The 26,095-nt window shown below is 34.4% G+C and overlaps 1 protein-coding gene and 1 pseudogene across 1 annotated transcript in view; one reads left to right on the top strand and one right to left on the bottom strand.

Moving 5' to 3' along the window:
* The window catches only part of LOC125875055 (inactive poly [ADP-ribose] polymerase RCD1-like), a 485,870-nt gene that overhangs the window by 376,942 nt on the left and 82,833 nt on the right, over positions 1-26,095 (bottom strand). The window lies entirely within an intron of this gene.
* On the top strand, positions 10,818-19,646 carry LOC125873514 (uncharacterized; annotated as a pseudogene).

Genomic DNA, 26,095 nt, shown 5'->3' with positions numbered 1-26,095 from the left:
TGTTTCTTTATTTGGTTGTCTTAGAGAAGTCGAACTTTTTTTTGGTACTCTATTATAATAATTCCTCATGTCTTTTGAAACTTGAAACTAAAATATTAAGTTGGTTATTTTTATTATAAAATAAGAGAACGAGAAGAAAAATCAGAGAGAATTATTGAGATTCTATTCTTAATAATATTGTGATATGATTTGGGTAAATGAGTCTCCTATTTATAGAGAAAGAAAACCTTGTTCCATAAGGGAAAAATATTAAAATTTAAGGAAATCTTATTCCATAAGGAAAAGGTATTAAAATTTAAGGAAATAATTCAATTTTAATTGAAAAAATCCACAAGAAAAAGTATTAAATTTAAGGAAATCTTATTCTACAAGGAAAATGTATTAAAATTTAAGGAAATAATTCAATTTTAATTGAAAAAAATACACAAGAAAAAGTATTAAATTTAAGGAAATCTTATTCTACAAGGAAAAGGTATTAAAATTTAAGGAGATAATTCAATTTTAATTGAAAAAAATCCACAAGAAAAAGTATTAAATTTAAGAAAATCTTATTCTACAAGGAAAAGGTATTAAAATTTAAGGAAATAATTCAATTTTAATTTTTTTAAAAAATAGTTAGTAGAGGAGGGAATCGAACTTGAGTCTTGGGAGACCTTCATGATACTATTAACCTCCAAGCTACTAAACTTTTATGTTAAAATCACGCATGTTGATTTACTTAATTGAATTCTAGAAGTCAAAATAATTACAGAAAAAGAAAACAATCCTGCGGGGAATCGAACCAGGGTAAAGAGTAGGATTGCACAGGCTATTGCCAACTCCACTGCACATCACTTTGTTATTTCAGGGTGTCCAAATTCTATATATACCAATATAAAGTCAAAATTTTACGTGTATATATAGTATAATTTTTAGACGAAGGGTGTTAAGCCTACGTGGCTCCGCCCCTGTCTCTCACTATATATATATATATATAGAGAGAGAGAGAGTTTGGATTTGATTTGTCTTTTTCTTTTGTCAATATCAAACCAAATAAATAATGGTAAGGTTTTTTTCTTCAGTTTGACTTAGTTCTCGGTTCAGTTTGACTTGATGGTTTGACCCGTACAATGCTAATTGGCATATTACAATTAGTTAGTTGGTTTAATTTTATATAATCTGCTTATACTTTTGGATTATAGTTTATGGCTCCACATTTACTATTTTCTCTTTTTATACTTTTATATCTAAACACAATTCACCTATATATAAAGGTATACCTCGAGAGAAACTAATACATTATAATATATTTTGATTCGAGCTTTTTGAGATTAGAGTTCCAACTTTCAAGGTATGATGTCTATCTTTTTGTTGTTCATTTCACATGTGCTCTTTGACGTAATTTTATGTCACGCCCCGAGCCTACACCCTAGGCGGGACTGGCACTCGAAGACCATTGCTGGACCCAAGCGAACCCTTGGCCTGGATTACTTAACTCAACGGAAGACAACATTCATAACTATAATGATCAATGAACTTAACTGAACTGAATAAACAAATAATTGAGAATGTTTTAAAGATTAAACATTCAACTTGGCCAAAAGTGGCAACCCAAGTCTTAACAATAAGAAATGGTAATGAAAAGACTCAAAGGACTAACATATGACTGTCTATGAAGCCTCTAAAACAAGTGAGATGGATGTTGGGACAACCCCTACAACATCCTAATGAACTAACTAGAAAGCAATAAAAAAGAGTCCTCTAGAATGCAAAGAGGCTCACCGATTGACTCTAAACTGCTTACTGGATCAAGGTGCGCTGGAATGCTGATCCTAGTTACCTGTGTGTGCATCATAATGAGATGTAGGCCAACTGGCATCAGTACATTGAATGTACGAGTATGCGAGTTGGAATGCTAACAAACATAGGCTTGAAAGGGAATCTGAAAGAAACACTTACCTTGACTCTTCTCAACTCATGAATACTTACTGAACTCATTTCAATATAAAGCAGTTTAGACAAGTGCAATATAAAGAAAAGCTGTTTAAAAACATGATGTCAACTCTGTGTATGTACAAGGATACAACATAACTCTGAAATATATGTAAAAATACAATAAACTGATGGATATAAAAATACAATAACTTCTGTGGGAGTTTCTCTAACCGACAACCATCATATAAGAGTTATAGTGATGATACAACGATCTACCTCACGCTGCCAGCGCATCCTATACCCGGCCAAAGGTATAAGACCTGAACTGCCTAATGGATCCACTAGTCTATTTCGAAAAGGATTCATCGAAAAAGTATGACACTTTTCTACCCATGGTGGCTACATGGTTCTATGGTGACGTGAGTTATCTAAACTCATGCTCGTCTCCAATTCGGTGCTCAATACTACTCCCAAAATATACTGGCTCTTATGTTTTAAAGACATACTTATTCTGTAAGATTAGTACTCAAAAACTTAGCTCGAAGGCTATCTTGGAAATCTCAGTTTCCTTGCTTGCTTCATTTAAAAAGTTGTTACTCTTTTCTGAAACCTAGTCCGAAAGCTCTTTGGAAATATCAGTTTCCGCTCTTATTTAAAATGTGAAAACATTTTTAAATCTCTTTGGGAATACATAGTCCATATACTTCTTTGAAGAAAAGAACTTCAACTTTACATCTTTACTGAATTCGAAGCTTAAGTCTTAAAACAAAGTTAAAACATTTGTGAAAGGCTTTTGAAAAACTTTAAGAACTCATCTTAACTTGACTCTTGACTTTGACCTTAACTGCTCTTGACTTGACTCTTAATTGATCCTTGATTTGAATTATGGATTCAAGGATTAAGATTTATGACTGGAAAGATCTCATGATGTTTAGGAATGATTCAAGATAGTTAAACATGAGAAAAGACTAAGAAATCAATATTTGAAGGTGGGTCCGCGACGCGGAGGCATAATTTAATTTTGGTTTCGAAAATGTCTTTCGAGGCAGAACACCTCGTGTCAGCTCCGCGATGCGAAGCTAAAATTTCAATTCTGGGAACAGGTTGCGCGACGCGCTCCCATGTTCAGATTTCGCCCGTCGAAATTTCTTCTTCGTTTTTCTTCCCCAATCCACCTAAACTCGATTCTTTTTCTGAAATCACTTTTAGATACAGATACCCAACAAATGTACCTAAAAACCTAACTCTAAACGACCCTATAATGCGACGTAATGAACTCAGAAACTCCCCAACTCAGTCAAATTCAAGAACAATATATGAACTCAAGAATAGGTATCAAGATCATCAATATTCAAATGGTTTTAGGACAAATCCAAACTGAAATAAATATGCTTGGCACGTGGAAGAATAATCCCAATGTTATGAGAGCCTCACATACCTGATAGAAGTAAATCCTTGGCGAAACACCAAGCTACTTGATCGATCTTGATGAATTTGCCCTTTTCTTCTTCTTCTTCTTCTTTTCTCTTCTCCTTTCTCCTTAGCCCTAGCGTGAAATCCCAAGTTCTAAAACTGACTAAGTTCTGAATTGACCCATATTAAACTCCTAAAATCGGCTTAAAATAATAGGGTAGTGAAAAGACTAAAATACCCCTTATATATCCGAATTGGACATTTCCTTAATCCAACAACCCAACTTCCAAAGGGCATAACTTGTTCATACGAACTCGAAATCGCGCAAACATGGTGGCGTTGGAAAGATCATTCCAAGAGCTTCCCAACATCCTGAGCTAGTAGTTATGGCCGTTTGAAGTTGACCAAAAACTCAACTTTAACATACTTACAATTTTCCAGATTTCCTTACACTTTCCAAAAATAACTATTTCCAGATTTTAAACTTCTTTCTAGTTCTTTCTAGTTGCGAGATGTTACATTTTAAGTGAAATTCTATAAAAAAAGAAAACATTGTTAGTTCACATGTATCTTCTCTTACTCTTTTTATTTTTTTAAAAAATTATAGTCACAATTAATTTATCTTGATTTATTAGATTTGCTTTTTGGTTGTTGTGGCTAGGGGTGTTTATGGTTCAGTTTGGATCAGTTATTGGTTAAAATCAAAATCAAACCAATATAGTCGGTTTTTAAATTTCTCAAACCAAACTAAACGAAATGAAAAAAATAACCATCGATTTGGTTCGTTTTTTTTTTGTTTTTGGTTTGAAAGTAATAAATTTGTTGAGGACATATGTATCTTTATAGACACCACCTAGTATATGAATAATCCACAGGAAAATTACTCTGAATTCAATTATGCAATTAAGCAATACCAAAGTTATTATTACACGAATAAAATGGTTCAATTAAGAGAAATTGTGACTATTTGCTGTGAGGTAGGGTAGATAAAGACTAAAGTAATGAATTTTGATGGACTTGGACTTAGGCTTTCAATAATTGGGCTAAAATTTAAGTGTTGGAGTTGAGCAAATGGTATTGTTAAAGACTTACGTTTATTAAAATTTAACAAAATATTTATATTTTATTTATGAAAAATATATAAATAACGATAAAATTTATATATATAATTTCTCAGTTTAGTTTAGTTATTTTTGCGATTTTTTAGTGAAATCAAAACCAAGCCAAATAGTACCGGTATTCAAAATTTAAAACCAAACATAGCCAAACCAAACCAAATATTCAGTTTTTTGATCGGTTTTGTTCGTATTGTAGTTTGATTTGTTTTTTTTAACCATAACCAGGGTTGGATCTTGCCTTTGTAAAATAAGGCTTACACCTTAGGCCCCAAATTATTATCAAGAATAAATTATGTGTTAAATTTTTATAAAAAAATTAATCAATTATGATAAAATATATATTATTTTATCCACTTTAACATCTTTTATACTTAATTAAAAATAAGAATTTAGTTTAATATGTTGAACAAAGTGAATTACATTTTTTTTTACTTCTTTTTAAATTTTAGTTTCAAACATTACAACAAGCATATTAAATTGGTGTTTACCAAATCATCAACTTGTTGAATCAGATTCTGTGGTTCTAACTCTTATCTTTATTTTATATTTGTCAACTTATTACTTATAAAATTATGTTAACAAGTCATATAACAATTGCAATTGCCTCACTGAAAGGATGTTTTTCAATGTTGAGTTGATAAAATCTTACCCAAAATCAATAACTGAAAAAACAATATTAAATATTAATAATTTCATCTAAATAGTGTAAGAAAAATAAATGTTGAATAAATATGTATACAAAGTTTGTTTATATGTTAGGCCTCAAATTGAAATTTCGCTTTAGGCCCCCAATTACGTTGAGCCGCCCCTGACCATAACTATGAACACCTAGTTGTGGCAACTCTAATCACATACAAGACTATCAAGAATGTTTCATTTATTATTAAGTAGGCATCTGATCATGAAAATATTTTTTTATTTGGGTTTTTCAAAGTAGAAGTTGAAATTAGAGTTGTGTTTGACCATACTTTTTGCAATAAATGTTTAGAATTTGAATGTATTTCTACAAAAATATATAAAATACAATTTATAAAAATTTAGGATAAATTTGAAAAAAAATTAAAAAATTAAAATGAAATCAGGGTTTTGAATATTTTTCAAATTCCAAATACAACTAGCAGTTGTATTTAAAATATTTATGACCAATCACTGATTATCAAATAAAGTGATTCTTTTTTGAAAAAAATGGAAATTCTTGTGATCAAAGGGTTCTTAGTAACCTTATGCAGTATTTAAATTATTATATCAATACAAAGACCAAATATGAGAAAAAGCATATCAATTATGCTGTGTAAATTCCATTTTTTTTCTTTCGAGATAATAGTGCATATTCCCCTTCCAATAAACTCATCCCACCTTCACCTGCCTAGTAGGGTTGCGTATATGTAATACCCCGCTACTAGAAAGACTTGGAATTAGAAAGAAACCATTTTTGGAAATAATCAAATTTGGAAAGTTTGACGAAGTTAAGTATGAGTTTTTGGTCAACTTCAAACGACCATAACTCCTAGCTCAGGATGAGTTAGGTGTGCTACAAGATACCGTAGGAAAGGTCTTTTAATTATATTTCCAATGCCACTGAATTTGCGCAATTTCAAGTTTGTATGAGGGAGATATGCCCATTTGAAGTTGGGTTGTTTAGATAAGAAAAGTTAAAACCGGAATTTAGAAGGGTATTATGGTCTTTTCACTACCCAATTAAATTATTTCGTTTTTGGTAATTACTTAGGGGTCTAAACTGAATTTGGACAGTTTACGCACTCAACGATTTCACACTAGGGTTTTTAGAGGAAGAACTCATGAGGAGAAAAGTCAAGTGTTCTTGGAGATTTCTTGCAGAATCGAAGTCGTTTCGCCAAGGGTTGATCCCTAAAGAGGTATGTGAGATCACATAACGTTGGGTTCATTCACCCATGCGCCAATCATGATTTGATTTAGCGTATTTATGTTCTTGAAAGTAGAGTAATTGAGTTCTTGGTGGATGTTGTTGAAGTTTATATTGGGATCTTGATTGTTGAGTTCTTGAGTTAGTTTCATGACATTTGAGGTTGTTTTTGAGTAGATTCTTGTATCCTTTGGTTGGGTATTCGAATCTAGACGAATTAGGGTCGAAAAATGAACAAGAAAATTCATCAAAATTCTGGGGAAAAAGGGTGGGGCACCGCGCCACTCAGTGCTCTGCACGTTAGGGTCTAAAGTTTGGGCTCTGGGGCACCGCACCACTCAGAGCACCCCAACCCAGTTTCTGTAGTTTTGAGTCTGGCGCCCTACGCCACTCAGTACGCCAGGGTCGCCATGTCCTCTACCCTTTCCCACTTCTTTCCGTTCAAGTTTCCTTGAATCGTACCTATGTTTTCTAGTTGAGTTCTACACTCTAAGGTACGTCTAAACATCATGAGATCATCTATAATTGAATCCATAAATTTAAATTCAAGAAAAGTTAAGAGCCAAGTCTCGAGAGTTCTTAGAGTCTTTTCAAAAGTCTTTTGCAAATGCTCTAAACTTGTTTTAAGACTTGAGTTTTGAGTTGAGTAAAGAGTAACAAATGTAGTTCATTTTCTTCAAAATAGTATATGTGTCACGCCCCCAGCCTACACCCTGGGCAGGACTAGCACTCGAGAACCATTGATGGCCCAATCGAACCCTTGTACTGGCTTACTTACTAAGCGGAAGACTTAACTCATTACATACACATTTATGAAGTAACTAGAATGTTATAAAGGAACATTCAGCTAACCATTAAGGCAAACTCAAGTATTTAACATATGAAATGAAAAGTTAAGACAACTGAATTAACTAATTGACTGTCTGTCTGTCTATGAAGCCTCTAAACAACTGAGATGGGTGTCGGGACAGGCCTACGACATCCTAATGAATTAATACTAAAACTGAAAGCAATGAAAAGGAGTCCTCCGGAATGCAAGGAGGCTCACCAACTGACTCTGGAGTGCTCACTAGATCAACGATGCGCTGGATGCCGATCCTAGTTACCTGTGTTTGCATCATAATAAGATGCAGGCCAACATCAGTACGTTGAATGTACAATATGTGAGTTGGAATGCTAAACACAACATAGGCTTGAAAGGAATCTGAAGAATTTACATGGCTCAACTCAACTCAACATAACTGAACTCATTTCAATATAAAACAGTTTTAAACAAGTGCAATGTAAAGAAAAGTTGTTTAAAACATGATGTCAACTCTGTGTGTATGTAAAGATACACTAAAACTTTGAAATGCATGTAAAAATACAATAAACTGTGTATATAAGAATACAATTACTTCTGTGGGAGTTTCTCTAACTGACAACCATCACGTAAGAGCTATTGTGATGATACAACGTTTCGCCTCACGCTGCCAGGGCCGTCCTATACCTTGTCGGGGGTATAGAACCTGGACTACTAAGTGGATCCACTAGTCTATGCTAAAAAACACTAAAGGAATCATCTAAAAAGTATGATCCTTTTCTACCCATGATGGCTACATGGTTTACGGAGGCTGCGAGTTGTCTGAACTCTCCCCCATATCGGTGCTCAATACTACTCCCAAAATATAATGTTATTAGCTCTTATGTTTAAAAACATACTTCTTTCTGTGATTTGAGATTAGTGCTCAAAAACTTAGCTCAAAGGCTATCTTGGAAATCAAAGTTTCCTTTTTTGCTTTATTTAGAAAGCGATTACTCTTCTCTGAAAACTAACACAAAGGCTCTTTGGAAATCAAGGTTTTCCTTTCTTGTTTAAATGTGAAAACATTTAAAACCCTTTGGGAATACATAGTCCCATATACTTTTAAGGAAATGAACTTCAATCTTTACTCTTTACTCTTTACTCAACTTGAACTTTAAGTCTTAAAAACAAAGTTAAAAGCATTTGCAAAAGACTTCTTGAAAAGACTATGAGAACTTCCTAGACTTGGCTCTTAACTTTCCTTGAATTTGAATTTATGGATTCAAGGTTAATTCATGCTTCTGGATGATTTCTAAATGTTTAGAAGTCATTTAGAGTAGTTAGAATCAATAGAAAGTGTTAATACACTTTAGAATAACTTAAATAGGCTAAAAACTAGTGAAAAATGACGTTTTGGGCGCATACCGGCGCGCTGCGCCAGCCCCATCTTTTTGGGGCTCTATTCTGGCGCTATGGGGGCGCGTCGCGCCAGCCTTCCCACAGACGCAATCTGACGAATTTTTTGACCTTGTTTTTTGATCCTAAATTGTTTTAATTCGATTTTTTTTTCCAAATTCACTTTAGATTCATGTACCCAAATCATATACACAAAATCTAACCCAAACAACTCAAGGAAACAACACTTAATCATCAATAAACTCCTTAATCCCAACTCATATACACAAAATCTAACCCAAACAACTCAAGGAAACAACACTTAATCATCAATAAACTCCTTAATCCCAACTCATATTCAAGAATGAAATCAATTCAAGAACAACTGTCATGAACATCAAATTCTCAACCTTTTTAGGACGAAAATAAGTTGAATTAAACATGCTTGGCGCGTGGGTGAACTAACCCAACGCTATGTGATCTCACATACCTCGTAGGGATCACCCCTTAACGAAATCCACGATCTTAGCTTCAAGAAATTGACGATTTCCTTGCTTCTCCTTCTCTTTTCTCTTCTCTAAAACCCTAACTTAATTTCTCCAAAGCCTAAACTGACCAAGTTCAGTTTAGACCCGTAAGTAATTACCAAAAACTAATTAAAATAAAAGGGTAAGGAAACGACCCAACTACCCTTTAAAAATCCGAATTGAACATTTCCTTATTTGAACAACCCAACTTCAATGAGCATAATTCACTCATACGAACTCAGAATCACGCAAACTCGGCGGCGTTGGAAAGATTATTCCAAGATCTTTCCTACGATATCTGGAAGCACACCTAAATCATCCTGAGATAGGAGTTATGGTCGTTTGAAGTTGACCAAAAACTCACTTTTCCTTAACAAAATTTCGAGATTTTAATTCTTTCCAAAAATGACTAATTCCAATTATTAGCTTCTTCCTGGTAATTTCAAATTGCGAGATGTTTCAATATGGGAACTATGTAGTCCCAAAGAGTAAATGTTTTCACATTTACACAAAAAAGGAAACAGTGATTTCCAAAAGAGCTTTTGAGCTAGTTTTTGAGTAAAGAGTAAATGTTTTCACATTTAAACGAGTGAGGAAACACTGATTTCCAAGAGAGCCCTTGGGATAGTTTCTTTGAGTAATTATCTCAAACAACAGAAATAGTTATGTTTTTATACATATGAGCTATTTACATTTTGGGAGTAGTATTGAACACCGATTTGGGGACAAGTTGACTTCAGATAATTCATGGTCTCCATAAAATGTGTAGCTAACATGGGTAGAAAAGGGTCATACTTTTTAGATGATTCATTAGTGATTTTTAGCATAGACTAGTGGATCCACTTAGTAGTTAGGTTCTGTACCCCCGACAAGGTATATGACGGCCCTGGCAGCGTGAGTCAAGACGTTGTATCATCAAATAGCTCATAGTGATGGTTGTCGGTTAGAGAAACTCCCACACAGATATTTTTTATTCTTATATACACAGAGTTAATTGTATTTTCATATACAACAGAGTTGAAATTGTATCATTGCATACAAACTGAGTGATATTGTATTTTTTCAATACAACAGAATTGTTATCTACATATTTTAAAAAGCTTTTCTTTATATTGCATTTATATTACTGTTTTGTATTGAAATGAGTTGAGTTGAGTAGAGTTAGACAAGGTATGTTCTTTCAGTTCCCTTTCAATCTTATGTCTTGTTATAGAATTACCTTTGCATACTCGTACATTCAATGTACCGAGGCCATTTGGACTGTATCATTTAATGATGCAGATACAGTTAACCATGATCAACATCTAGCGCATCGTTGATTCTAGTTGAGCTTCAGAGTTGTTGGTAAGCCTCTTTGCTTCCGGAGGACCCCATTTTCATTACTTTATCATTTTAGTTCATTAGGATGTCGTGGGTCTTGTCCCGACATCCATCTCAGTTGTTAGAGGCTTCATAGACAGTTAGTTGATATTAGTTCTTGAGTCTTTCCATTCCTGATTTGATGTTTGAGACTTGAGAGCCATTTTGGCTAGTGAATGTTCATTTATACATTTTAAGTTATTTATTGAGATTTTAGTTTACTTTTAAAGTATTTTTATCATGAGTAAGTCTTCCGCTGAGTAGTAAGTCAGGCCAAGGGTTCGCTTGGGGCCAACAATGGTTCTCGAGTGCCAGTCCCGCCCAGGGTGTAGGCTCGGGGCGTGACAGTATCGGTCGGTTCGGTTCGGTTTTGGAATTTATCAGTTTTACTTATAGGTTATAGGTTTGCATGCTAAACCGTTATGGAACCATTAAGATATCGGTTTATCGGTTAGTGATCATTATCGGTTTGGTTATCGAGTTAATTGTTAACAGTTCACACTATTTTTATTGAGAATTATTAATGGACTAATCATTAGTTAATCGTACGCAGTAGACAGTATCTCTGATGAACTTTTCCCTGTTAGTCCATTACTACATAAAATACTTAATAAAACCTCATATTAACCTGGACAGAGATGTCAACATTGCCCAAACTGGCAAACTCAAAAGGATTCTTCATAACAATCAAGCCAATTTTGATATGAACTTTAAAGAGAAACCATTACAATACTACTAACGAAAATCATTAATGATCATGAGAGCATTACAAATAAAAATTATTTCATTGCAGATTGTAATATTGGAATATTGTAGGCATGTCTCACTGACTCACTCATTGTAATGAGAAGATAAAAAGAAAGACTTAAAGTAAGGGAACTAACCATTTGAACCTCAATTTAGACACTTAGAGAATGATTTTCAATGTAACTCGCCAACGTGGGAGCAGTGACAGTGAATCAATGAGTGATGTAGCATCTTTGGAATATCATTGGGAAATTTGAGTGTCAACAATAAAGTCATTGTAAAGAGTATGAAGACTAAAATGTAAACCCTAAATGGTAAAAGGACTAAGGCCTTAAGTGATATAAATGCAATTAATTAAACTTCTTATCGGGTTATCAGGACACCCGTTTAGAAATATGGCCAAAATGAGACTCGAACCGATAAGTCAATAAGAAGTTTATAGTAAATAGAGACCCGAACCATTAAACCATTAATCTGAACCATTGACCCAATAACCAAATTATCGGTTCGGATTATCAGTTTCAGTTCAGTTTTGAATAGCCTTACTGTATAGCCACTACCCCCACAACCCTATAAACTAGGACTGAGCATAAATATTGAAAAATCAAAACATCGAACCAAATCAATTTTTTTCGATTATTTGGTTCATATTTTTTGTAACTTCAATTTTTGGTGCGGTTTTCGGTAACAAAATTTCTGTATTATGGTATTTCGATTTGACTGAAATCTATACATTACTATACATACTATATTAGATATTATTTGATTATTAATACTATATTAGATAATTCTTAATTAATAATACATATATTTCCTTTTCTGCCCTTAGCACTTAGCCCTTAGGTTTTCATTCCAATTATCAATCGTTTATCTCATTCTGCAGCAGCCGCCGCACTTCTCTTCCAAGTTCCAGGCTTCACCGCTCCATCAACTTACAGCTTCCGCCAGCCAACATACAGTGTCGATCAAAGTGTATTTGATTATTTTCGTGATTCCAACAAACAACGTCCACCATTACTACCTCAATTCCAGCAAATGACGTGCACCATTACTGTCGTGATTGGAATTTCTTCTAGTTTAAGGTATTTCATCCTACAAAAAATAAAAATTAATGAATTCGGTACAACAAATTTAAAAATCGAGAACCAAAAAAATTGAAATAAGAAAATCAAAATCGAACCGAACTACTGAATTCCCACCCTTACTATAGACTTTTCAAATATAAAATTATTTTTTAAAATTCACTTATTTTGCTTATGTCAATGTCGAAATTGGGTCTCAATTTTAGTATTGGGTCTCGATTTGATTGGCAATGTCGAATCAGGGTTGGAAATCAGAAGTTTAATGTCGCAATTGAGTTTAGATCAAGGTTCGGTCTCTAGGGGTTATAGGTTTGAGTCCCATGTTTAAAAGTCCGATCCTAATTTGGATGTAAGGAACATGCTCGGGATCGGGTCCTAATTTGGAAGTCAAGACCTTAATCGGGAGTCAGGAATCAAGGTCGAAGTAAGGGTTGGGTCTCGAGTCGGATCCGATTCAAATGTTGGAGCGAGTTGGATGTTGGAGTCGGGGTCGGGTTGGCTCTTAGATTGAGGTCGAATTTAGGGTTCGAGTTGGGTATTGGGTTCGAGTCCCAGTTCAAAAGTCAGGTCTAATTTGGATGTCAGGAACGGGGTCGGGGTCAAGTCCTGATTTGAAAGTTGAGACCTTAATCGGGAGTAAGGAGTCAAGGTCGGAGTACGGGTCGGGTATCGAGTTGGATCCCGATTCAAAAGTTGGATTGATTTGGATGTTGGAGTCAGGGTTGGGTTGGGTCTCAGGTTGAGGTCGGAGTCGGGATCCAAGTTCTGTCTCGAGTCGAGTTCAGGGTCGAGTCATAGTTTGATGTGGGGTCTCAAGTTAGGGTCTCAAGTCTTCGATCGGGTTGGATCTCAGGTCTGTGTCATATCTCAGGTCTCGAGTCAAGTGTCGGGGTCAGATCCCGATTCAAAAGTTGGATCATATATTAGAGTCGAGGTTAGATCCTAATTCAAAAGTTGGATCCTGAATCAGATTTTGGGGTTAGGAGTTGAGGTTGGGTCTCGGGTCGGAGTCAGGTTCTGGTGTCAGGATCATATTTCAATTTAAATGTCGGGTCTTGGGTCGGGAGTCATGGTTAGGTCCTAGGTTGGGTCTTTTTTTCATGTCCTGATTTGGGTCATGATCAAGTTCGAGTTCCTGTTCGAATGTTGGGTTGCGTTTCAACAGTGAGGCTCAGGTCCCGGATCGAGTGCCGGGGTCAAGTGCCTGATCGATTGTCGGAGTTTTTTTCCAGGTCAGAAATTATTTTCCTAAAAAAATATTTTCTGCTCTCTAGCAAAAAATAAAAGATATTTTCAAAAAAATATTTTTCATTCACCAATCATACACTAGAAATAATTTCGGAAAATATTTTCCAATCACCAACCAAACATTAGAAAATAAGTTAGAAACCAACTTATTTTTCAAGAGAACCTTTTTTTAGGAAAACAGTTTCCTTCATACCAAACACTTAGACCACTAAATGGAAAAATATGAGTTTTTTTTTTCGGACATACAAAAATCTACAAGTGAAATTATGAAAACCACATGGTAACAAACATACAATTATGGAAACTGGAGGAGTTGAATAACAAAGATTTTTTTCATAGTAATCTAGTTTTTTTTCATCCAGCGGCTGATACTCATATTAGAGTCCGTCAATAATTCAGTATACTCTGTAAAGAAATGCGAAGTGTGCAAAATTCCCTTTCATTAAATGTCTACAAGTTAGGGCTGCGATTTTTTTTTGTTCTAAATTAAATTTATTATTCAAACGTTATGTGATTTGTAGAACCCGTTTGGCATTTTTTTTTGTTGGTGTGCCGTTGTGGAGCGCAGATGACTACTCACTCTCCAAGGCAAAAGGGACGACATCCCCACAAGGTAAAACCTAGCTTTTTGTTTAGCAAGTTCCTACGAACATGTCCCACAGGTAGAATTTCAACATATTTTTTTTTACTTTTGATTGAATTTTGACATGAATATTTTATGCTTTTAAATATAAATTTACATATTTGAAAGTATATTAAAAGTATTATAAGTTATATTAAATTATAATTCAAAATATTTAATAGACATAAAAAAAAATATTATGTCAAAGAAACATTTGAATCTCAAAATTTAAAGTTGTTATATAAATTGAACGAAAGGATATATTATAATTTATTTTAGTATTTATTCCATTGTTCATTTGTTGTTTATCTGCTTTTGACCGGTGATAGAGAGTCTAAGAAAGTAAACAAAAACAGTAATGCTAAAAGCACAAAAATACTCATTGAAATTAAGAGGTGTACAAATAAATAAATTGTCAAATAAAGAATTATTTTAAAAAAGAGCTAATAATAATAATAATAATAAAAATCAAATAAATTAAAATGGAGGAAGTATTTGTTTTACTCTTTGTGACTATTCATGCAATCAGTGCGTCTGTATTTGTCTTTTTTCTCCATGGCAAAAGGCCAACATTCTTTTTGGGATGATTAGAGTGGGTTAAGCGTGCTTCTTGTTTAATTTTAATTTGGTATTATTATTTAATTTAATCTCCCCCCCCCCCCCTCGTTTATGCAAAATATAAAATTCAAAGTTGTAAATATGTTATTTAACACCCGGAAGGGCGACTGGTTGGAAAGGTGATATCCCAGTAGAAAGGTCATAGGTCAGGGGTGTGGAGCTTGTTTCATCGGACTTGCCTAGTGTGGTTTATCCGAAAGATGTGTTTCATTTTATTTAAAGAGATATATAAATTAATTATGATTATACTCTATCAAATATCTTTCTTAAGGATGGACAAAGTAGTTCGTTAGGACATCATGATTATAAAATAAATAAAAAGGAGTGAGTAGAGTGTTCAACACTTAAACATACATAAAGGAGTGTTCAATATATATTCTTTGAACATGTTTCAATTTGCTAACCAAAAAAGTAATAACATATTCTATATTCTTAAGAGAAAATCTTGACAATTTACTCAAAATATTGTCATTTCCCCTCATCAACAATGTGGTACTAAAGTTCTGAATTTGATGTCAAACAATGTATGACCTATATATATCACACAACTATTAGCAACTTTGATTTTTATCACCATTAGATAAATACGTTGTTGTTTATCACACAGTGTGGTAATCAATATGTTATTGTTTGTTTAAGTGCTTTTTCATGATTATTTTGTCAAGGGGCCAGGTCCATTTACTTGTGGTGGACTCATATAAGCCATCACACTTCAATTGTCCCACGTTCTAATTTATTTTTTACTCTATGCTTGCCTCATTCGGATATTGTGTTGTTGTTGTTAGGATTTTTCCTTGATTTTCTTATCATATTTGAGTTTTATTTTTTTTTCTGAAAGAAAAGTCAAAGCATTATCATAATTGCTTTTACTTTTCCTGAAAGAAAAATATAATTCTCTTATATATTTGGTTATTCTTTCCTTAGAGGAAAAGTTTGAAATTTTATAAATTGAATCTCATCTTCTCATATCAAAAACACAATAGCATTCACAACATAAATGTTTAAGAGTTTAACTTATGGAGAGATTTTCTCTCTAAAGCTTTTATGTTTTATATAAGTTTTTTTCATATGTAGGCAAATTGGTTAAATCATATAATAATATTATGTTTTAGTATGATTTTTAGTCATTTGAGTTATCACCTCAATGATTTGCAATTGTAAGATTATGCATGACATCCTGATTACTTTTGAACCCAACTAGTGGTATCAAATCTCATGGTTCAACGATCCTATGATCCAAGTTCATCGAGTTTGAACACATGTTCAAGGAGGTTTAAAATCAACTTCCAAATAAGTTGATGATAATGAAGATTTGAGTCCAACTACACGTGGAAAAAAATTTCAACTATATTCTCAGCAATTTTGCTACTCCATCCTTAAAAATAAAAATCAATTTTCAACTCATATTTACTTTTATGCATGAGCTTCAACTTTCAACCTTTACTAATTTTTAAGGCTTGGGCTCCACTTTTCAACTCATGCATATTACTTTGGAAAAATTACTTAACTACATTCCTTTACTTACCTTAATATCCATTTATCCCTACTTATTTCAAAAATTTCAAAAATCCCTTATTTACCTATGTATCCCGCATGTATCCCGTGCACAACGCTATGTATCCCGCTATGTGGAATGTATCAAACGCTATGTATCTCGTGCACAACGATATGTATCCTGCTATGTGGAATGTATCAAACCTAATGTATCCCGTGCACAACGCTATGTATCCTGCAAACATCATTTTTAAGGGATTTTTGGTAAATAGAAAACTAGAAGGGATAGGATGTTATTTAGTACTTATAATATGTGATTCCTATAATTTATACTATTACTTTTAACAAATGGTCTCCACTTTCAACCATGCTCATAACTTTTAACATAGGGCTCCAATATTCTTAACATGTGCTTACTTTAATGCACGAGACTTCAATTTTTAACCCATATCAATTTTTAATCATGGCAAGTAGCAGAGATGAAGACTATGTGAAGAACAAAATTATCATGCACATGAAGAAGATGAATCAATTTTTATCAAGAAAATCCATCCAAAAGGAGAGATTTGTTAGGGTTTTGCCCTGATTTTCTTACCATATGATATTTGAGTTTTATTTTTCTCTAGATTAAAAGTCAAATCATTACCATAATTGCTTTTACTTTTTCTTTCAGAAAAATATAGGTCTCTTCCATATTTTGTTATTCTTTCTTTAGAGGAAAAAAATGAAACTCTATAAATTGAAGCCCCTCTTCTCCTATTAAAAACGCAATAGCATCCACAACGTAGACGTTTAAGTGTTTTGCTTATGGAGAGATTTTCTAATTACAACTTTTATGTTTCATATTAGTGTTTTTCATATGTAGGCCAATTGGTCAAATCATATAATAATATTATGATTTTTAGTATAGTTTTTAGTCATTTGATTTATTGCTTCTATGATTTGCAATTGTAAGTTTCTGCATGCCTCCCTGATTACTTTTGAACCCAACAGTTGTTTTGCTACTTAGGATGTTTGTTTATACCTTGTTCTAATAGTAATTCATTTGTGTACGTATAAGGCTATTAACGGATAACAATTAAAATTTAATTAGTTTTTAGAACATTTTACTCTAAAGTTAATTTATTAATTTGTAAAATTTTTATGCTGAAAGTAGTTTGACATTAATACATACTGCACTATGGTTGGGTTTTTCTTTTTCATTTTGTTGCAAAGATGATGATTTTATTTTATAGTGCATTTTAGTTAGACAAATAGATGGAGACTGTGTCAAGGTTTATGCTCTATAACATGTTGTCTTTGTTATTCTGGAAAATCTCCTTTCTTGTCCAAAAGAAGAAGTTAATAGCAACGTAGATTGTGTCTAATAGTATAAGATTTAAGTACCAAAGAACAAACTTTAATAGAACGTATATAAATGAACTTTCTTCTGATTAACCAAAAGAGAAGCAGATCAAATTGTTCGTCATTCACATACAATTATAGGAAGAAAACTGGGTTCATATACCATTGGCTTTTACTGTCCTTCATCTCCTTGAAGTGCTTCTTAAGGAGGAGTACTAAAGGTGTTTTTGCCTGGATGAGATATAACCAAAGATATAATGATGGATATGCTTCTGTTATTTAGCTTAAAGAAGATGAAAACTTGATTTTTTAAATTATGATTTAGCTTATGAATTTCTTGTATTTTCTTTGTCAACTTGCAGAAAAACATTTGTGAAATTTGCTGTGATATATGTTTTCAAGAACCAATAATTACTTGTTATCAATGCAAAAATATTGACATGCATCAGTAAGTTATCTCTCCCTCTCTCACCTTTTTAGCATGAAAAGGTGGACAATCAGTTAGAAAAGCTGAAAGTCATGACTCACTTACTTCATCACATTGTGACATATTTTTTTATGCACACGTAATCCTATTCATGTATTCAAAAATTCTGCTTTTCTCTTCCTTTCAGGCATTGCATGCAAGGCTATTATGTAGATGAACCAAAGGATTGGTGTTGTCAAAAGTGTAATATTGACAAGGGAGTAATTTCTTTATCACGTGGACTGGAAAATGAGAACTCTGATGAATCCATGTCACATGCCTCTACAAAGATTTGTCAGAGTACTCTGCCACCGAAGAAACGTTTGAAGTCTCTAGAGCTTAGGAGTCTAGATGTCGTGAAAGCAAGTAGAATGATGAATCCACTTATGACACACTCTTGTGATCCTGCTCTAGTTCATTCCTGGAAGTAAGTATTCTTCATCTCTAATTCAAATTCAGCTTCTCTTCCTGATTGAAAAGTTTGCACCATTCAATAGGAATACATGTTATCTTTCTTTTAATTTACTAGTATATCTTCCTCTTTGCATTTCAGGGGAAGTTTTGACATCTTAAGTACTTTGGAATTCGTACCTGGGATGCTCAATAATTGTATTCAGGCTCATCCTCCTTCCAAAGTTAGACGTAAGGTGTATGCGTTCTCACGTGTTTTGCCAGATACTCTTAAATTTGAACTAGTTCCCCTCGGGGATATCCGGACAAGTCTATTCAACAATCGTAGTCCGGGTAGAGAAGATATAGGACTATATTTCTTTGCAAATGAGAAAGAAAGGTCAGTTTTTGTCTTATATATCTATCTATAAATAGGTAACGGTTGCAAAGTGGAAGTGCCCATTTGCCCAGGAATGTTTTTACAAGAAACTGATTTTCATTTCTCATTATATGTAGGTCTGAGAGATATATCGCTCTGGTGGATTTCATGCATAGCAAAGATTTGGTGATGAGAACATTCATAAATAATGTTCAGTTGCTTGTACTTGCATCCACAACCTTGTGCAGTGATTGTCAAAGTACGCCTATATTCTCTATATTTTTTTCTCATTTTCAATGAATTTTTAGGTAATATATATACAATTATGCTCTATAAAAGATACATTTACGTGTGTATCCAGAAGATTATGCCTTTTTAAAGTTGGGATATTTGTTTGGTTTCATTTGAATATAAATGTGTGTGTCATCAGGCCAAGTTGTAGAGTATTGATAGTACATTCTCTAATTCTCATGAGAGACCAGAACAATTGTCTAATTCGTTGAATATTAATGTGTTGTGGATGTTGTTGCAGGATGGAACAACGAGCACTTCCTGTGGGGATTATTTTACCACATGGGACAAGACAAAGATGGATATGCTGAAGGGGACAAGAACAAAGTGATTGATATGGAAGTAGACATGATAGCTGGAGAAAATATAGGAACTATGGATATTGTTGTCTCCAAAGTGATTGATATGGAAGTAGACATGGAAGCTGGAGAAACTGTAGGAACTCTAGATATTGTTGTCTCCAAAGTGATTGATATGGAAGTAGACATGATAGCTTGAGAAAATGTAGGAACTATGGACATTGTTGTCTCAACAACTACTTTCAGAAATGGCGTTGATTTATTTTTTTAACAGAAATTGTTATTGCTGCAATCTAGTTTGTGAATTTGTTGGTCGTCTATGTATGACAGTGCAACTATATTCATAGCATATGTGTTTGGATTAATTGAGTAATTTTGGTTCAAATTATGTATTTATCTCAAGAAAATAGACATAATCTATTCTAGCTTTATGTTTTTGCATTTCCATTGTTCATCTCTCTACTAGTTGAGTTATTTATACCATGTCTTTTTAGTTTTGTTCATGACAATGTAATGTCAGTTCCTTAGAGATTGTTTTGCTTTTACATTGTTGTTTGACTTTATCTTTATTTACAATGTACATTTAGCTTCTCTCTTATTGTAAAAATTGGATTGATATATGTCTTGATTCAACTGACTTGGGATAGAGTGTAATCACAGTTGAAAATATTAGTCATGACAATCACATATACTAATTTCCATGTGTTCCACTAAAAATGGTATGTACTTCTTATTTTAGTAATATGACGTTTACCTTTGATTTTTGTTTATTGAGCATCTTTATAACTCAAAATGGTCATTATATATGCTCCTTCTTAGTTTGGTATTGTTGATTTAATTAGATATCACGATCTGAGTGTACACCCTGAACGTGACCTGATGCAATACGGATTACACCAATGCCTTTTACTAGAAGCCAAGCTCAAGACCTTCAAAGGATGCAAGGGTTATTCATGAAGATGGAGGTGCTCGAGATGGTACTGTTGACAAACAAGGGATTCCACGCCTTGAAGATTGCAGCTGAATATTTTGGTGAGTCAAAGCCAATCGGCAGATTGCCGAAGTCCTTGGGCGATGACCCCAGCTCGCCCAATTTTATAGAACGTGGCTAAGAGCTAATCCCAGCAGGAATGCTCGCCGAGTTGAAGGGCGGATCGTCGAACCTGTCACGACCAGAGTCTACACCCTGGACGTGGCCGGCACTCAAGAACCATTAATGGTCCCCAAGCGAACTCTTATCCTGGCTGACTACAAGAGGAAGACTAACTTAAGCATGCAAAAGCTTAAAACTGAAATAAAAGTTCATAAAACTTAAATACAAACTTTAAGTCCAAAGAAAACTCTGTATAATAAAATATATACAGCTCGCCATAAAAAGGCAACTTTAGTCTTTAAAACATTTAACAAAATGAATAATATAGACTTCTCAACTATAATGACTATCTATGAAGCCTCTAACTGATAAATATGGAAGTCGGGACAAGACCCACGACATTCTAACAACTGATATAACTAAAAGGTAAATGAAATCCTCCGAAAGCAAGGAGGCTCACCATAGCTAACTCGAACTCTTGAATGTATCAACGAAGCTCCTATTGATGATCTTGAATACCTGTGTCTGCATCATGAGAAGATGCACGTCAAATGGCTCAGTACGTGGAATGTACGAGCATGCAAAAGGAATTCTAAAACATAAACATAAGCTTGAAACTTGATAAAAAGGAAACATACTTACCTCTTCTCAAACTTACTCAACTCAAGGAATACTCAAGGATACTCAAAACTACTCAAACTTACTTAACTCAGAAGTACTCAACGATAAGATACTCAACTCAAAGATATGTTATTCGACTTTGGGTACTCAACTCTGGATACTCAACTTAATATGACTGAGCCCATTTCAATATAAAACAATTTAAAACAAGTGCAATATAAAGAAACAAACTGTTTAAAAACAAGTTGAAAATTATGTGTGTATGCAAGGATACAACATAACTCTGAAATGTATGTAAAAATACAAGTAACTGTGTATATAAGAATACAATAACTTTTGTGGGAGTTTCTCTAACCAACAACCATCACTTAAGAGATATTGTGATGATACAATGATCTCCCTCACGCTGCCAGCGCATCCTATACCTGACCAAAGATATAGAACCTGAACTGCCTAATGGATCCACTAGTCTATGTGAAAAGGGTTCATCTAAAAAGTATGACCCTTTTCTACCCATGATGGCTACATGGTTTATGGGGTAGTGAGTTGTTTGAACTCTCCCCCATATCGGTGCTCAATACTACTCCCAAAATATAATACTAGCTCATATGTTTTAAAAACATACTTCTTCTGTGATTTGAGATTAGTGCTCAAAACTTAGGTCAAAGGCTATCCTGGAAATCTCAGTTTCCTCTCTTGCTTCATTTAGAAAGTGACTACTCTTTTCTGAAAACTAACCTGAAGGCTCTTTGGAAATCTCAGTTTCCGTTCTTATTTAAATGTGAAAACATTTTAAATCTCTTTGGGAATACTTAGTCCCCATATACTTCTTTGAAGAAAAGAACTTCAATGATACTACTCATTTCAAGAATGCTCAACTCAGAGGGTTCATGCGGAATTATGAGCATGAACTACTCAACTCAAGGACTCAAAGATACTTCTCATCTCAAGAATGCTCGACTTATAGGGTTCATGTGGAATTATGGTCATGAACAATTCAACTCAAAGACTTCATGGGTAACATGTAATAGTCCCATGATTAGGATTATAATCTCGGAAGTGTTAGGAACCCAATACTCAAGACTTAGGACTTGAATATACTACTCCTTTCAAAGATACTAAACTGATGGAGTTCATGCGGAAGTTATGGGCATGAATGACTCGACTCAAGGGTCAAAATATCAATATGGAACTCGCGTATACAACTCTTCTCATTATCTTACTTACTTTCTCAAAAATTAGTTCAAATCAATAGTTGATCTCAAGGGATTCACAATTGAACTCAAAGGCTTTCTTGAACTCTACTATTAACTTTCTCTTGAATGTAAATTATGAATTCAAGAGTTATGGTTCATGATAAGAAAGATCTCATGATGACAAGGTAGACTCATGAATACATTATTCTCACTCTCATACTCACTTGCTCGAGTCTTGAAACAAGTTATTAGAATTTGTAGAAAACTCCTCAAAAGATTCAAAGGGACTTTCCCAAAATGTTTGAAAGAACTCCTAAGGATTGACTCTCAACTGTACCTTGAATGTGATTTATGAATTCAAGGTTATGATTTGTGATGGGAAAGGTCTCATGATGTTTAGGAATGATTTTAGATAGCTAAACATGAGAAAAGACTGAAAACCAATATTCGAGAGTGGGTCCGCGATGCGGAGAGGCTTTTAAAATTTGGTTTTGAAAACGACTTTTCAGGCAAAACACTCCGTGTCAGCTCCGCGACGCAAAGCATATATTTTTGAAACTGGGGAGTGGTTGCGTGACGCTGAGGGGTTTCCAGATTTCGACTGACGAAATTTGTTCTTCGTTTTCTAACCCCAGTTCGCCTAACTTCGATTCTTTTTCTCAATCTCTCTTTAGATTTAGATACCCAGCACATGAACACAATAATCTAACTCTAACAACTCTATAAATTGACACAATAACCTTAAGAACTCCTCAATCTCAGCCCAATTCAAGAACAAAAGCAATTTCAGGAATACATAACAAGAATATCAAAGCTTCATCTTTTATAACGAATTCAAAGCTGAAATTAACATGATTGGCGTGTGGGTGAACAAACCCAACACTACGGAAGCTTACATACCTGAAAGAATCATCTTCTTGAAGCAAATTGAAGGAAAATCTTGAAAGATGAACCCTAGCATTAGCGTTTCTTGATTTTCTTGAGCGTAGAATCTTTGGAGTGAATGAGAGAGTTTGATTTTGTGAAAACTGATTTTCTACACGTTTAGGGAAATTTAGATGACCTTCTAAGGGTTTTTAGGACTAAAATACCCCTAAAGAAATAATTAAAATGAGCTGGGAGTCGGAATAATTTTCCACCAGGCAGTGAGGTTCGTATTGGCTCCGCGTCGCGGAGCTGCTGCCAGGTTTGCGCGACGTTAGTAAATCAGTCATAACTTCTTACTCAGAACCCGGAATTGAGCAAAATTAGTGGCGTTGAAAAGAGGACTCGAAGGGATTTAATTTTATATCTTGAAGCTCACCTAAATCATCTTGTACTAGGATTTATGATTGTTTGAAGTTAACCTAAAACTTAAGAAAAGCTAGGAATGACTTGAATGCTTTTCTCTTAGGTTCTTCTTGGAACTCAAGGTGCATTATCTAGTGACCTTAATAATTTTAAATTTCTTGCAAAAATCTCACTCACTATGAAGAACGGTTCGATTCTTAGCTCAAAAATTTTCTGGGGTGTTACAGAACCCATTAGGCGAGCCCGACTTGGCTCGCCCTTTTGTCATTTCGGTCACTTTTGGGCCATTTTAACCTAAAACTATAAATAGCTAGTTTGGGTTCATTTTAGTCTTAGATTATTTTGAATGTTGAAAACTGAAAACTCATGTTTGAGTGTTGAGAGCTTGGTTATGCTTTTGTTGCTTTTTGTTAGAAATGTTGGTTGCTTGTGATATCAATTCCCTTTAGGTCTTCATAAGAGTTATGTGCTTATTGTAGGATTACGGATCAAGGTCATTGAGTTTAATATACCCTTCGGTTGCTTTTTGTTTCCTCTATTTATGTCTATCTATCTATCTTTAATTTATGTCTTTGATTTCCGCATTTTAGTGTGATTCCCTTATAGGAATTACATCAGTTGGTATCAGAGCCGAGTCTAGATTCATTCCTACGATTCTAGTCTTGGGGTTTTGTTACAAAACAAATAATTAAAAAATCTGTTCATTTTGGTTTTTGTGAAATTTGCTGAAATGGGTCTTGTTAATTTGAGTCTTGTTTGAGTTTCTAAGGTTGGAATAGTGTTCTCCAACCCTATTTGAGTCTACGGCTGAGATTGGAAGAAGTTTGGTGCCTTGTTGAAGATTTCACCATTGAAGACTTGAAGAAGCTTGAAGAGGATGAAAATGGGTTTTGAAATCTGAAGGGTTTGGTTGGAAATTGAGGGCTAAAAAGTACTGGGTGTTGTTCCCCACATCAAGGAGAGCCTTCACCTAATTTTTTGTGGAAATTGAGGGTTTTATTTTGGGTCTTCATTTTGTTCTTGAAGTTCTTGAAGAGCATTCAAATCTTCAAAGAGAAGAATATTCAAAAAGAAGGAGTTTGATTCAAAAAGGGAATAAAGAGAGAATAAAAGTGTTTATTAAAGAGGGAATTTACCTAAAAGGGTAAGAACTAAAGGATAAGTGTACGAGGGGACCACATAGATTCAAAATTTGGAATTGTACAATTGCAGTAGTGGTCCATTAGGTGAGCCTCAACTTAGCTCGCTTAACCCACTCGGCAACTCCCCATTTGGGCAGGTTGGTTGCCGAAGTGGTTGCCAATTTGGAGGAGCTACTGTAAATTTTGGCGAGATCAAGCCTTGGTCACCGAGTCCAATTGGCGCATCGCCGAACTACCACCCCTATCACCAAGTTGCCTTGTCCGTTTGTAGAGTTTGGCGGGTCCATCTTCAAGTTGGCGAGCTGAACTTCACTTTTGGTGAAGAAAACAGGTCATTCGGCGATCGGAAACTCAAGTTACTCCTGATCTCAGGTTTTAAATCCTTAGTTTCTTTTCTTTTGATTCTCAAAAGTTCTCAAGAATCCTAAACCAATTTTCAACTCGTAAATACTCTACTTGTTGACCATTGGTTATTGAATTCACTTCTTTGTTTGTGCTTTTCTCGTTTTACTTCGTAGTTAATTCTTGATTCAAGTCTGTTTGTTTAATTGAGTCGTCCGTTTCTCTTAAAACAAGATATCTCTTCTGACAAAGAGTAGCAATTGGTGCCTTGTGATCAACTGAGTACGAACAACTGTCAACATTAGCCGCGCCAATTGAGAGGCAATCAAAGGTGTGTAAACACGAGTGATTGTGAGTTCAATTTATTAATTCTAACGTTGTTTGCTGTTTTTTGTGAGTTGTCTTAATGTCAGGTACAATGGAAATAGGAAATGAAACTCAAGCACCTATCGGAGAAATTACTTTGGCAACTTTATTGGAAGTATTGAACAATGTAAGAGGTAATATATCAAGGATCGATGGAAGGCTGGCCAATGTGGAAGGTAGAGTCAACTCCAATGACTCCACACTACAAGCTACTTTTCGTGCTTCTACAAGTGAGCACGATCACACTCATTCTCCTACTCTCACACTCAGAACCCTCCACCAAGCTTTGCACCCAACCTTCAATCAATTAGGTTTAAATAGCCAAAGTACCAATCAACCGTTCCATTTTTCGCTTAGTCATGAAGCTCCACAAAGTCAAAGCCATCATTACCAAACACCACTTAACCAAAATATTCCCTACCAAAGACCACAACCACCACCAAATCCCGTGAATGAGGTAAGGAATGATGAAGATCAAGGAGGTTATTAAGGTGAAGGTGAAGAGGCGCCATGGAATGAGTCACCAAAGAATCGACCAAGAGGTCAAATCTTGCAAGGTGAACTAAGAGGTAAATTGGGTCCAATGCCATTTGATAGGAGACAACATGGGAACCACCCTCAAGGTGGAGAACAATGGGAATTTAACGTCAATCAAGAAGTTGGTCAATAA

Source organism: Solanum stenotomum, chromosome 8 (genome assembly GCF_019186545.1).
Source record: "Solanum stenotomum isolate F172 chromosome 8, ASM1918654v1, whole genome shotgun sequence".
Classification (NCBI taxonomy): Eukaryota; Viridiplantae; Streptophyta; class Magnoliopsida; order Solanales; family Solanaceae; genus Solanum; species Solanum stenotomum.
Note: the sequence above shows the minus strand (reverse complement) of the source record. Positions and strands in the feature narration are given on the sequence as shown.